The sequence below is a fragment of the Lepidochelys kempii genome, chromosome 14 (assembly GCF_965140265.1).
Source record: "Lepidochelys kempii isolate rLepKem1 chromosome 14, rLepKem1.hap2, whole genome shotgun sequence".
In the NCBI taxonomy this organism is placed as follows: Eukaryota; Metazoa; Chordata; order Testudines; family Cheloniidae; genus Lepidochelys; species Lepidochelys kempii.
In genome coordinates this window covers 37065489-37080879 of record NC_133269.1, presented here as the reverse complement: position 1 = coordinate 37080879, position 15391 = coordinate 37065489, and the positions used below count along the sequence as shown (strand labels likewise).

The window sequence follows — 15391 nt, the reverse complement described above, 5'->3', positions numbered from 1 at the left end:
ATCCCTCTCTGGGTATTTACCACAATCCATTTCCCTCTGATACGATTTCATAGTACCCTGTTTTATGCCCCAGGCACTTGTATATATTACTGGATACACTTCTTGTGTCTCTCCGTTGGCTATACCAAAAAGGACATGGCTGCACCGGCGTATGGTACATGTATGCACTTGCACCTTCCAGGTATCTTGGAATGACTGATTAATAAGAATAGATAAGATAAGAATAATAACTCAATGCCCAATTAAGTATCTCTGGCCAATTATCTCTCTGACTTTGTTTCAAGATATCTCTCCATTGTTCTCCCAAAATTGCCAGGACTTCTCTACATGCTTCTCCCCAAGAAAATCCTGAGCAAATATTTCTTGTCCCAAAACACTTTTTCCTAATAATTCACTTAATTCCATTACAGAATATCCTATTTCCTGATCCACGATTTCCCCTTGTTCCCCAGTATGTGCTGATTGTACCAATTGTCCCGGAGTTTCTTTTACTCTCTCTCTCAAGGTGGAGAGACTCCGTGTATTTCCTAATCCCATCCCAGTATTAAATGTTTCCCAGACTGTGTCTCTTTTAACCATCCCTCTTCTTCCCACATCCCAAAACCAACATGTTTTGTATTTTGCAACTCATTTAGAACAATTTGGATAATGACTGTCTATCATCCAATCCTGAAGGATTAAATTTACAAAAATTTTAAATCTATATCCGTTGTGTATATATCTATGGCTATGATCATAATTTGAAATTTACCATTCCATACATTCAGGGGAATGGTTAGTTACATTGTGATGTTCTTGTGTCAATTTGGTTACACTAACCCATGTTTTTCCTTCTCTGTATTGTAGATTACCCCCATATGAGGTATGGCATTTTAAAGTACATTTCTGACCTTCAGGGCACTTTTGTCTGGACACTTCCCATCCCTTGAATTGGGTATCATGACGATGTCCTTTTACCATTACCCACCCATTTCCTGGCTCCAATTTAAATACAGATTCATTATCATGCCCCAGTGAATGTGTGTTTTGTGTACACCAATCACACTTTCACTGACATATCTCCACATTTTCGGTGGTTTTATACAATTTCACAGCTGATCTTATACCTCTGGCTGGAATTTTTGTTTCATTTTCAAACCAGGCCCCTTGAATTATACATTCTTGGGGTCCTGTCCCCAGATGGCGGGTTGGTCTGTCTGAGGGGTGTCTCCATATGGTATATTTGGTTTCCGCAATTCCCAATTCTGGTATCAATTACTTTGGACTCGTGGGTCCCCAATTCATGGACACAATTTCTTACATTTGAGGTCCTTCAACATCTTTTACTACTTGGATTATATTCTCTCTGAACTACTAACATATGTTTTCTAAAGTCCCTTGCTACCCTTTCGTTAATAGTTTAGAAATCGATTCTTGAACAAAGCATGTGTTTCTATGTGGGTTCGTTACATGAGTTATCCATATCCTTTGAGTATCTTTCTTAGCTTCAAAGGGATAAACTGATTCCTTTACTATACAGTGCCAGACTTCCCTGTCTCCCACATCCAACTCTTCCACCTTATTATACACTTTACCGGGCTTAGCAACTTGATATCCCTTACTGAGTTATGGAGAGTGTGACACCCTGGCTCCCTCTTATTTACTTCTGTTATATAATTAGGATGTGTTTTGTACATAGGATGCCTTGTGAGGTAGCATTCTAAAAGTCTTGATCTGCTAGATGTTAATATCTCATTGGATTGTGTGTGCTACCGTAGTGTGTGAAGTTATAATGTTTGGGGATGTATCTGTTACTGAAACCTGTTGTGAGGTTGAAAACACTCACCAGCAGCCTTTCGGGTACAACAGTAAAAAGGACAAACAATGTGAATGGCTTATTGAGCAAATGTACAAACCAGAAGGATTATCCCAGGAACTGTGGACAATAGAAACCTCTCAGAGCTATCAGCACACAATAGGAACTGCTTGACCCAAGTCACAGCAAAAGAGCTTTCCAGCAAGCGGGGAGAAGATATAAAAGGGGGGAAATGACACCATGAGGTGTCATATACATACAGAGAAGGGTAGCATAAAATCCCTCCTGGGCAGCTGTACTGAATCTTTGCCTGTAAGGGGTTAAGAAGCTCAAATAACCTGGTTAGCACCTGACCCAAAGGACCAATAAGGAAAGAAGATACTTTCAAATTTGTCGTGTATGTGTGTGGCGGGGGAGGGTTTGTTTGTTTGTGCCCTCTCCGGACGGAGAGAGAGACCAGGCAGGCACAACAACTCCTGAAAACATACCTGAAATGAACCATCTAAAATTACAAAAATTGTAAGTAAGGCAAGGAAATGCATTAGATTATCTTTTGTTTTAGCTTGTAAATTTTCCCTATGCTAAGAGGTCGGTTTATTCCTGTTTTGTAACTGTGAAGCTGAGTCCAGAGGAGAGTCCTCTGTGTTTTAAATCTTTTTATTACCCTGTAAAGTTACCTTCCATCCTGATTTTGCAGGTGTGATTCTTTTACTTTTTTCTTTATTATAAAGTTCTTCTTTTAAGAACCTGATTGGGTTTTAGAACACTAAAAATCAAAGGATTTGGTCTGTGCTCACTTGGTTAACCTATTAGTTGGTATATGATTCTCAAGCCTCTCCAGGAAAGGGGGTGAAGGGGCTTGGGGGGATATTTTGGGGGAATAGGGACTCCAAGTGACCCTTTCCTCAATTTTTGTGTAAATCACTTGGTGGTGGCAGCAATACCATCCAAGGACAAGGAAGGGAATTTGTGCCTTGGGGAAGTTTTTAACCTAAGCTAGTAGAAATAAGCTTAGGGGGTCTTTCACGTGGGTCCGCACATCTGTATCCCAGAGTTCAGAGTGGGAAGGGAACCCTGATATGAGGGGACCTCACTCTCCCTACGACAACACACCTGGAAACACCTGAGGAAAAAGACTAAATGGTGAGAAGTGATAGTCCCAGGCTAGAGAGATTTCTAGCCTGTGTATAAAAACTTGGGAAACCCAAGCTACAAAGTCAAGGCAGCTTGTGCCTTAAGAATCTGCCTGCCTGTTTATCACTCAGGGTGAGAATTTGCTAATATATATCCTACCTATTTAACATGTTAAGTTGCAGTTTTGTTTATTTATCAGGTAATCTGCTTTGATCTGTTTGCTACTACCTAGAATCACTCAAAATCTATCCTTTGTAGTCAACAAACTCATTTTTGTTTTGTCTAAAACCAGTGTGTAAATTCATAATGGTGGGGGGAGGAGGGGGTAAAAGCTGTTGCATATCTTCTTCCACATTGAGGGAGGGGGTGAACTTCATGATAATTTTATTCCCCAGAGGGGGGTTGTGCACTTGAGTAGCTGGGCAGTTCCTTAGCTGAGTCCCCCATGCAGAGCTCAGCCTCTGTATGAAGCTTCAGCTGGGTGCATTTCAACCTGTATGTGTGCTGGTAAGCGCAGTCCGAAGTCTGGGGAAGGCTTGGCGGTCTGCGCAGCATTACTATGAAAAGGGAACCCAGACTAGTGAATTAGGAGGGCTCAGTGGTACCCCAGTTCCAAGTGGCATCCTGGGAAAAACCTGTAATAGAGTTTTCAGATTTCTGTACTAGAAAATCGGCTGTCTGGATAGAAATGTCTTTATCTCCTTTTACGTTGCTTTTTTCCAGCCTTCCTTTTCCCTCTGATCCTAGTGAAATAAACACTGCAAAAGTAAGTATTATCAGAGAAATAAGTTCAACATGACTTTTCTCCAGCACTTTTGCAGGGGTTGGTTCCAAGTTGTTGCCCACAGTCAGGTTTACTTTGGCTGGGACTTTGATCAAATCCGTCCTGTTATCTACCCCAAGACTGGAATTTAGACTTTCCAAAAGCTCTTTCAAAACTTTTCTTCAGAGAATTAACCCAAGAGGCTCCTTTCTGGTTTGGGGATTTTTCTTTCATATTTAAGTACGTCAGAAGCAAGAAGCCTGCTACACAACCAGTGATTAAGGTTTCTTTAATACCTTGGAACACTTAAGAAGGACAAGGTCATTGCAGAAAAACTAAATGAATTCTTTGCATCTGTCTTTACAACTGAAAAACTATAGTGAAAACCAATTTACTAGAATTTTTGAGGGGAGCATTAGACAAGATGATCCAGTGAATACAGTGTACTTAGATTTTCAGAAAACCTTTGAACCCTTACTAACGGTTTTTAAGCAAGTAAGCTGTCATAGGATAAGAGAGACAGTCCTTTTGAGAATGAATAATGGTTCAAATATAGGAAACAAAGAATAGGAATAAAGGGTCAGTTTTCAGAATGGAGAGAGATAAATAGTGGTGTCCCCAAGAGATCTGTACTGGGCCAAGTACTGTTAAACATATTTGTTAATAATCTGGGGGGAAAGGGGTAAACAATAAGGTGGCAAAATCTGTAGATAATACAAAACTACTTAAGATAGTTAAGTCCAAAACAGACTGCAAAGAGTTACAAAGGGATCTCACAAAACTGGGTGACTGGGCAAGAAAATGGCAGATGAAATTCAGTCTTGACAAATGCAAAGTCATGCACATTGGAAAACATAATTCCAACCGTACCTATAAAAGGATGGGATTTAAATTAGCTGTTACCACTCAAGAAAGAGATCTTGGAATTATTGTAGATAGTTCCCTGAGAACATTCATTCAATGTGCAGCAGCTGTCAAAAAGCTAAAAGTGTTGGGAATCATTAAGAAAGAGAGAGATAATAAGACAGAAAATATTATTACCTTTATATAAATCTATGATATGCCCACATCTCAAATAAGATATACTGGAATTGGAAAAAGACACAGAAAAAGCAAAAATGATCAGGGGTCTGGAACAACTTTATATGAGAAGAGATTAATAAAATTGGCACTTTTCAGCTAGGAAAAGAGACGACTAAGGGGGAATATGATAGAGATCTATGAAATCATGACTGATGATGAGAAAGTAAATAAGAAAGTGTTATTTACTTCCTTTTGTTACACAAGAACCAGAGGTTATCAAGTGAGATTACTAAGCAGCAGGTCCAAAATAGACAAAAGGAAATATTTATTTATTTACACAACACAGCGTTAACCTGTGGAACTTCTTGTTAAAGGATGTTGCAAAGGCCAAGACTATCACAGGATGTTCCTTTTTTTCATTTGTTTGTTTTTTTGTGGGTTGTGGTTGTTTTTCTGTAAAAGAACCAAATAAATTCATGGAGGACAGGTCCATTAATGGCTATTAGCCAAAATGGGCAGGGATGGTGTCCCTAGCCTCTATTTACCAGAAGCTGGGAATGAGGAACAAGGGCTGCAGCAGTTGATCATTGACTGTTCTGTTTCTTTTCTTTGAAGCACCTGGCATTGACCATTGTCAGAAGACAGAATTCTGGGCTAGATGGTCTTTTGGTTTGACCCAATCTGGCCATTTTTATGTTCTTATGCTTGGACCCCCAATAAAGGTGTTCATTGTATTAAAATTTGATCAACTAATCTTCTGGCTTATTCTTCAGGTGGAGTCCTGTGGCACAGACAGGTTCAGTAATCACATAACCAACAAGCCCACAAGCACTAAAACGAAGCAAATTCCACAGCATACTTCTTGCTTCCATAAATTCATCGGTCAACATGCCAAAACAAAAACAAAACACACAAGGCCTCTGACTGGGCCTTAGTGATTAGTACATACTATGCATTTATTTTGAAAATTGATAAATCTTGGAAAGTATCATTTGATTTGATCAGAATGTTTTTGCACATCTCTGGCCACGTACTTAATGGGAAAGGGTTTCTTTTATCTAGGTTTTATTGTACCTTTGTTTACCAATTCTTTAAGCATCACTGTGTTTTCTGTGTTCCATTGATATGCCAATTGTTCCTTCTGATCTTCTTTTTATTTGTGTTGATCTTTTTTCTCTCCAAATCTTCTTGAGTGTTTGCACCAAATTTGCTACCCAGATCGTCTTTGTACCTGCTCAGGCATTTGTTTCTTTGGTATTGACAGGAACTCAGGAGTTCTTATAATTCAGCCTGTTATTAATTCAAAGGGGTTAATAACATAGCAAAGAAACAATTAACAATGTTCAGTACAGAGAACCATTTAGCCCTGGCCACTGCACCGGCCATTACAGTTGTAAGGTTGGTTACAATTGGGACCCTAGGTACTGTAGATTTACAAATTTTTATAATTAATCAGTCGTGGGATGCCATCTGACATCTGGTTTCCGTACATGCCAGGTTGGGGAGTTGTAGGGGCTTTGACACTTTGCTACTAGCCCTTGTGCTTTTAAATTCTGCAACAGTTTCTTTATGTGGGGAACAGCTTTTACTGGGTAGGAATACTGAGGAGTTAACTTTACAAATTTCCCCACTATCTTTACTGCCACTTCCATGCCTTCCCATTCAAATTTCCCACTTTCTTAATCCTTCTGAAATGACCTGCTCATTCACGGTCTCCCTCTCTCTTTTCTAGCACCAGCCTTTGACCAAATTAATTATCCACTTCTCCCATTGTACCACATCTACTTCCAATACAGCGTCCTCAGTCACGCTGTTACAAACCACTGTATCTCTTTAAAATTTAGTTTGATCTACTACCCATAGCAGACGTTTCAGTAAGCTCCCTTTTACTTCTTTGCTGTGGAATCCAAACAAAGAAACCATTTACCCTCTCTGCACATCTTCCTGCACTGACTTAATTAAACTTGCCTTCGCTTCTGCATTAATTAATGCTAGCAACCATTATATGTTTCCTTCTGTCCCCACTTCCACATCTACCAGTTATGTGGAGCTGTAATGTGGTTACTAACATTCAATCTTGGGGACAGAGGTTGCTAAGGGTGAGGCGTTTTTACTGAGATGTGAGGCTACCCTGATGGGAAGCTGCCACATCCATCTGAGCCAATTCCTGGGATAACAAGCCATGAAAGCTCACCGGCAGATCTCCTGTATCTGATCCCATGGTCTCACCAGCCCTAGCTCATGGCTGCAGCGTCAACTGTGATCTAGTCCTTGCCATCAAATCACTTAAAGTAGCTAATAGTTTCCAGAATTTGGCCATCCAGATGAGCTATATCTGCCCCCCCTTTCCTGAAGCTGAGCCCATACCTGAGCTCACAGTGATCCCCCACTAGACACTCCACATCTCCTACCGTACCGTCCTCGGCCTTGTCCTATTTCATTATAACTACCATGCCCCATGTCAGTGTGGGTGCAGCCATTACAGCCTTCCCAATAGCTGCAGGAAGCCTCACTAACCATCTTCCAAGAAGAACCACCTGCTCCACTTACTACCCTTTCTGCCTCCCGAGCTGCTGTGATCAGTCCAGTCTGATCTAAATCCATCCAAGATCCTATGAACACCTTAAACCATCAAAGATCAAATCCATCACCTATTTCTCCTCGATTTCAACCAGAGAGCATACCAACAACCATGTTGTACAATAAGCCAGAACAGATTCCTCTTCCCTCTGATGGATCAATAAAACTGCTCTTCTCAATTCAGAGGGGGTCAGAAAGTATCGGGACATTTTCCGGCTAGCACCGTCTCTGTCATCTTCGTTTAACTCTGCCGCAATTTCTGCCAACAACGCCGTTCCTTCCGTAGAGCCAGCACAGGTTATTATCAGTTCTCTTAAATCTACAAGATCTAGATGTTTTCTAACCATGTATCCCAACAGCCAAGACAAACACGTTCTCTTAGTGAAAGAGCCAAGTTGTTTAGCCAGTGCCTGTTTTTCAGTTACGGCCAGAGGACGAATTACTTCCTCTTGTATTTGCCATGGAGGCTGAGGCATTTGCTCTACCATTACTGGCTGAGCTGCCGGAGGCCCTGGAAGGGGCTCCTCTTCCTCCACCTGTATATTTATTCTCTCCTCCAAATCCTGCCACGTCTGGGTTACAGCTGTTGTCTGCTGGGCATGAGTTACCTTCTGTGCTACAGCACTTTGCAAATCACGCGTCAGGTTTTCATTTTGCAATTTTAGTTTTTCCAATTCCTGTTCCAAAAGTTCCTTTTCATATTCACAGGCATGGTGCTTTTCTGTGAGCTTATTTACAGCCTGAGACATAGCACAGGTGACTTGTGCTGCTGTTTGGGCTTTCTTGGGTGTGTAACCCTTTTGATAGCCCAACAACAAGTTGTTCAAACCTTTCTTATGCAGTGTAGAGACTGCATCAGTCAAACATGGATCGGACCCCTAGCTTTTAAACACCTGTCTTAACAAGCACTCATCAACCATAGGTGGAGGCTTCAGGGCACCCCCTTTGTCCTCCAGAGTAAACCCGCCTTGCTCGCACTTGCAGAACATCATAGACTCAAAGATAGCACTAATACAGCCCTGCGTACCTGTGTATTTCCCTCTCTCCCAATAATCTGTAACCAATCTGGTCCCAAGCTCTATCCAGTCCTCAGTTCCCTGGCCAGTATAATATCTTAAGACAATATTTAACTTATCCAACCAGTTCAGAAACAGTTGACTTATTCACTGGCATGGTAACCATCCTCTGCTACCAAATGTTGAAATGGATCTTTAACTGGGCAGAATGTTTAGCGGGACAGTAAACAAGTCAGGTTCAGGATACTTCATGCACAACAGTTTATTTGAGGAAGAATTACACAAGCAGTATAAGGTTATACAATGCACGTCTCCCTAGTGAGCCTCAATTCTCCAAGCAAAAACCCTCAGTACTTATGCTGGCCCCACACAGTATTCTGATTGGCTAGCAAAGCAGGTATAGCTACTGATCTAGATGAGGACTTCTCTCTTTTCTTGTCTTCTCTTCTCAGGCACCGGGTCTATCAAGGATTCCCTGGAGGAAGAGACTTGGCTACCCTGGGACCCTCTTTCTTACAGCGTCATAGACCTCTTCAGATGTTAATTAGGGAACCCTTCTTCTTCTTCTCTTCCTCTCCTCCTCCTCTTTAGCTAATTTACGTTGCTTAACATTTATACCTTTTGCTCTCAGAGGAGTCACATGTCCTTGAAACATGCCTTATGGGCATTCTATTACTAATTTTCTCCTAATTAAAACTTTGGAAGGGACTGCAGAAGGGGTAGCAACCAGACATCACCCCACATTTACGCTCTCATCAATCATTCACTCAAGCTGTCAGCATGATGCTTTCCAAAGGGGTCATTTGGTCATTTTGCCCCAGGTCAGCTTGTGCCTAGCTCACTGATCTCATGTTTATACGATTTCTTTACCTGTTGAGCTGGCATATTGACTGACAAAGGTTGGTAATAGAACAGACACACAGAATAGAGAATTTCCACATGAACCGTTTGATGCTAAGGAGGCCCTGCTCCCAGAATCCTCTAGCAAATTGAAACATGTCAAGCCAAACTACATTCATGTGCACCACATTCATCCCTAACATCCACAGTAATTCAAAATAATTCAGCACCATCCCAATACCCCGGACTGTGAATCTCCTTGTTACTCCCCTGCCTCAGCGCAAGGGGGACGTGCTTCTGCTGAACTGGGTGTCAGTTCCCTGTCACCTCCAGGCCTTTTAGCTCTGCACCCAAACTCCCCAGGGCTCTGCCAGTCCTTACTTTGCCTTGCAGGTTAACACTAGGCGCAACCTTGTCCTCCAGCTCCTCTGACGTGTCCTTCTGCAGTGTCCAGCCCCTTTCCACTGGACACTAAGAAATTCCCGGGTAAGCTGTCCCAAAAGGGACAATACCAACTTGTTTGATTCAATTGAGGATCAGGCCCAATATAACATCACAGCTCTGAGATATAGTTTTAGTGAAAACAAATAGGAGTTTATTAATTAAGATTGAAGAGAGAGTGAGTGAAGCAATAAGACCAACAGGTTACACATCAAACACCAGGTATAACAGGATTCAGATAGGGTGAATTTAACTTTAAGAAGTAAAATCCAGGGCTAAAGCATTCTCCCAGGGTCACCAGCCACCGTTGCTGGGATCCCCTCAGGGCCATCCTTAGGCATATGCATTTACGTTTACAAATTTACAAATCAAAAATAAAACAGTGTAAAATTTTAGACCCTACAAGTCCACTCAGTCCTACTTCTTGTTCAGCCAATCACTCAAATATGTTTACATTTGTGGGAGAGAATGCTGCCGGCTTCTTGTTTACAATGTCACCTGAAAGTGAGAACAGGTGTTCTCATGCCACTGTTGTAGCCGGCACCGCAAGATATTTACCTGCCAGATGTGCTAAAGATTCATTTGTCCCTTCATGCCTCAATCACCATTGCTTAACCTCCCCTGGCCTATTATACCTGCTGCCCATGCTCAGACCACAGCTGCCAATTCTTCAGCTTTTCAGACTCTTCTAGGGGTCTATGGGGAAAATTTTTCACCTGCCAGGGAAACCCCCTCTGCCTGGTAATTCCCATTTGCCAGCCTCCTGCAGAAGGAGACTGAATCCACCTGGAGAGGCATTTTTTTTTTTGAGCTTCTCCCACAGACATAGCTGCCATCTCTTGTTGGGGGTGAATTAATTAGCTCTCTTGCCGGTGGCTGGCAGCTCCCATTATGTGTAGGGCATGGGAAGCCGGCCCGCACCATGCTGGGGGCTGGGACAGCCACACCAGGGGGGGACGGAGGACAGAGGGGAGCTGAAAGGGGGCTGAAGAGGCATGGGGGGTGTAGCTAAAGTGGGATTGAGCGGGGATCAGGGATGCATGAGGGGAAGGAGGGGTATGCAGGGGGCAGAATGGGATGGGGGCATGGGGTGTACTGAAGGGATGATGGGGCAGATAAGGGGGGAATAGGAATGTATGAAGGGGCAGGAGGGGGTGAAGGGAATGGGGGTGCTGAAGGGAGGTTGGGGCAATGCAGGGGAATCAGGGGAGGCTTATGGGGCAGGTGGGAACAGGGCTGCAATAGAGAGAAACTCTGAGTGGGGGGTTGGGCTGGAGGCAGAGCAGTAGCAACACTGAGGGAGAGAAGAGCTGGGGCTGGATGAGTCCGGAGCCGGGGGCGGTGAGCAGCTGGGGAGAGCGTGGGGTGACCCTGGGCAGAGGGCCCAGTGCAGGGAGACACCACCAGCCAAGAGGCCTTGCAGGCGACACTTGGGGATGGACTCATAACCCTGACAGGGGGGAGGGGGTTTGCTGGAAAGAGGGGTTCTGCCACCTAGAGCCTGAGTAGCCCATGCTAGAGGATGCGTCTGACCTGCATCATCCCTGCAGCACGGCCAGGGACTGGGAGGGAGGCCTGGGACTTGTGAGGACTGAACTGCCCTTATATTCCAGAGATGGCAGTTTGTGCTTCCCCCGTGCCCACAGAGCGGGGTGACATGTTTTCCTTTAACCTTTCCCTTTTTTCCCTTAATTTTTTTTATGAGTTGCTGTTTAATAAATTGTATTTGTTCTGAACTCTATGAAATGGTCAGGGAAGAGGACACTGAAGCATCCAGTTCGGAGAGAGAACCCTGGATCTGGGATATCCCTAACCCCTGTCCTGAGTGACCAAAACAAGATTGGGAGTCGAGTCCCCCAGCAATCCCGGGCCCAGCCTTGTCGGCTTACAAGGACTCTGCCACACAGGAGAGTGGAAGGGAGCCCTCAAGGTCAAGCAGGTCTCTGGGTAAAGGGGGAGGGGGCAAGGACTCAGATCCTTTCGCTAGCCAATTCCACCAGGGCCATGCACAAGCCAGGAAAGTTCCTCACAATAGCGAGACCATTCCCCCGCTTACCTGTGTGCATATTTATTGCACATTCTCCTAAAAGTAATTGAGTATTTTAGGAAAAAGTATCAGAGCGACTCTGGGGGAAGAGGCGGGACGGGGAGGTTCTGGCACTCCTGCTGGAGTGTCCGACTTTTAAATATTACCAAGTTGGCCACCCATGTAGCTAGCTGAGAGGCTGTGAAAAATGTAAACAAGCATGCAAATACCACTTTTCACAGCAGCAGCCTTACTAGCTAGCAATAAATAAATCATAGACTCTCAGGGTTAGAAGGGTTCTCAGGAGGTCATCTAGTCCAACCCCTTGCTCAAAGCAAGACAAATCCCCAATTTTTGCCCCAGATCCCTAAATGGCCCCCTCAAGGATTGAACTCACATCGCTAGGTTTAGCAAGCCAATGCTCAAACCACTGAGCTATCCCTCCCTTCCTCCCTCCCAGATATTGGGGAGGGGGATGTTGATTTGTCTATGGGTAAGGGGACAGTGAGCCCCTTACTGAAATTTAGTGGGGGGGTATGGTTGGCTCTCTCCTACTTCCAAAAGAAAGGGGAAGGGCTAACGAGAAATCAAGATTCGGAGACTGACAATGGGCAGGGGCCAATGCTCCAGGTCAGCCTCATTTGCAGGGCAGGCAGGCCCATGAGGGAGTCAGGAGCCTGGGGTCCTGTCCTCTGTGTGAGCTGGAGTTGGCAGGGCCCGAGCAGGGCGGGAGGCGCTAAGGAGAGAGGAGGGCGGTGCTGGGACCAGAGCAGGGCCGGAGGCGCTAAGGAGAGAGCAGAGCTGGGCTGGGAGCAGAGCAGCACCAGCCAGAAGCAGGGAGGCGCAGCCCAGGGAGCTGAGCTGGGGGCAGAGCAGCAGCAGTGCTGAGGCAGAGGGGAGGTGGGGCTGGAGCAGTCTGGAGCCGGGTGCAGTAAGCAGCTGGGGAGAGCGAGGGGGATGTGAGCAGAGGGCCCGGTGCAGGAAGATGCCCCCAACCAAGAGGCCTTGCAGGCTGCACTGGGAGGGGGATCTTATCTCCAGTGGGGGTGGGGGGGACACTGGGAAGAAGGGTCCTGTCACCTAGAGCCTGAGGGCGTGAGGCCACCACCAGAGCATGTGTCCGACCCCCAGCATCCCTGCAGCACAGCCAGGGCCTGGGCAGGAGGCCTGGGACATGTGAGGAACAGCCTGTGAACTGCCCTGGCATCTCAGAGACGCTGTTTGTGGGTCATCCCACAGAGCGGGGTGACATGTTTTCCTTTAACCTTTCCCATTTTTTCCTGAATTTTTTTTATTAGCTGCTGTTTAATAAATTGCATTTGTTCTGAACTATATACAATGGTCACGGAAGAGGGAGAGCGGAGAAAGTACCCCAGAGTGGGGACAGCCTAGCCCCTGTCCTGAGTGATCACAAGGTTTGGTGTCGAGCCCCTCAGGAATCCTGGGCCCAGCCTTTTCAGGGTGTACGGGGAGACTTTGGCAAACCAGTAAAGTGCCTGAAACCACTATGGCTTATTGCTAAAAGCAGCCAAGTCAGCAGGCTGTAAATTGGCCATTCAGCACTCTCAGTTTGACCAAGGCAGGAGGGGAGGGAGGAGTTTTGGGTGCCACAGAAAGGGCAGCTTGACCCAGTGTCCTTCCTGATAAGAATTGTGTTGAAGTGGCTGATACATGCATTTTCGAAGAGCAGGATGTGCCCCAGGAATGTCTATTGGGGCCTCAAGGCTGCAAACTCTGGAAAAACCCACACCTGGTTAATCGACAATCAGAAGGAACCTCTTGCTTGACTATTTTGAAACTACTTACTTAACAAGTTTTCTTTAAGGGACATGTCATTCTATGACTAATGTATAAATAAGGGGGGAAAGTTTGAGGTAGTTGGACTCTTTTTGGACTCTCCCTCTGGATACATCTTGCAGTCCCCACCGACAGATGGAAGATATGGAAGATTTGGCCTCCGGAAGCCTGCTGCTGTGCCATTTGAGAGCCACACTCAGCTCTGGTAATTATCAAGGGTTGGGGGTGTCTTACAAACCTTTTGCGGACGTGTGTTAGTGTCTGAGACTAAGTAAAGTTTAGCTTTAAGTGAAAGCACTCTTGTGTTGTCCTGTTTGTGCCAGCCATCTATCGGTTGGACGGCCGTGTCTTCTCTGATTTATTTCCTGACACCACCTCGCACAGAGTAAAAGTTACCAAGAGCTTTGGGTTGAAAGAACCCCGGGTAGCAAGGGTTACAAGGACACAGGAGAGTGGAAGGGGAGCCCTCGAGATCAAGCAGGCCTCTGGGTATAAGGAGTGGGAGCGAGGACTCAGATCCTTCTGCTATTCCATTCCACAGGGCAGTGTATAAACCAGGAAAGTTTCCCACTGTCCTGTCCCCCCCCCCCCCCCCCCCCCGCTTACCTCTGTGCATATTTATTGTTTTTTCTTAAAGGTAATTACGTATTTTAGGAAAAACCATCAGAGCACCCACCCCAAAAGCTGCTGGCCGCACTCTGAGGCCATCAAAAAGTTGGTCGTGAGAACCCCTGGGCTAGATGATCCTGATGGGCCCTTCTGACCTTGAAGTCTATGAGTGTAACAGAAGCCAGACACAGAGAGGCAAAGCGCAGAGCATGGGATATCGCTAGGACCCAGGAGCAGGTGGGTGGGAGCGATACTAGGGTCACTCATTCCCGGGTAGCAGGAAGGAAATCGCAGAGGGTGCAGTGACCCTTGGACCCCAGGCTCCTGGCGAGATCCCTGCGCCCCGGCGGCTGGTGCTGGGAGCCCGGAGCCCGGGCTGCAGCCGGGAGAGGGGAACCTCCAGCCGGGCCCTGCCCGCTGCTCCCCGGGAGCCTCTCCCAGGGCAGAGCCCCCAGCCCGGCCCGGCCCCTGCCCCGGGGGGCCCCGCTCGGAGGGAAGGTAAGAGAGACCCGCTCCCCCCCGGTCACCCCTGGGCTGCAGGGGGCGGGTTTGGCCCCGGGCTGCTCCCCGCGGAGCCGGCTGCGATTCCCTGCCCTGGCCCGGGAAAGCTGCCGCCAGCCCCCGGCGTGTGCGGGGCGGGGGGAACCCGGGCCGGGCTAGGGGCTGGGACAAACACACCTAGGTGGGCGTAGCCGGGAGGGGTCTGAAGAGGGACCCGGCGTGGGAGGACAAGAGGAGACTTACAGGTGGGAAGGGCTGTGTCATGGGGCAGGACGGAGGTGAAGGGGGATGCAGGGAGCAGGATGGGATGGGGGCGGGCGTGGCTGAAGGGGGGATGGGCCGATGCAGGGCAATCAGGGGAGACGTGTGGGGCGGATGGGAACAGGGCTGCAATAGAAGGCAACTCTGGGGGGGTCACTGCGAAGGAAAGGGGGGATGTGGGGAGGGGAGGCTGGGGGGGAGACTGAGAGCAAGAGCAGACTGGCTGGAGAAGGGAGGGGTCGGGGAAAATGAGCGGGAGAGATATAAGGGCAGCTCACCCACCCCGTGGGGCAGGAGAGGGGGTGGGGCTGCCCCACTCACCAGCCGGACGGGAATTCCTGTAGCGCAACTAGTCAATGAAGCTTTGGAGGAGGGGGCTTCCACCTACGGGCTCAGAAGCTACAAGGCAAATATCCAGACACCCTCCCTGCACACACACACACAGACACCCTGCTCCCAATGTATGATTTTCAGACACACTCATGATTTTGGGGTCTGTCTCCTGAGGGTTCGGGGCTCCCCATTTCCGGGCAGGAGTCAGATCTCGGCCACGCCGGTGTGAGACCGGAGTCACTGCTGACGCTGGCAGGGGGGGAGCGCGGATG

The 15391-nt window shown here is 46.7% G+C and overlaps 1 protein-coding gene and 1 long non-coding RNA gene across 3 annotated transcripts in view; both read left to right on the top strand.

The window, feature by feature from the left end:
• The first annotated feature begins 2211 nt into the window (after positions 1-2211).
• On the top strand, positions 2212-10474 carry LOC140898418 (uncharacterized). The gene is made up of 3 exons (XR_012154979.1): positions 2212-2314; positions 3653-3695; positions 8764-10474. It is a non-coding gene; the product is annotated as an uncharacterized lncRNA (long non-coding RNA).
• Positions 10475-12695: 2221 nt separating this feature from the next.
• Positions 12696-15391, top strand: part of LOC140898388 (uncharacterized) — a 43576-nt gene continuing 40880 nt past the window's right edge. The window contains exon 1 of one of the 2 annotated variants that reach the window (XM_073312160.1): positions 12696-13620. The gene's annotated coding sequence lies outside the window, so the exon portion shown is untranslated. Of the gene's footprint in view, positions 13621-14322; positions 14523-15391 lie in introns of those variants that run through there. The other variant, XM_073312159.1, reaches the window with a different exon arrangement.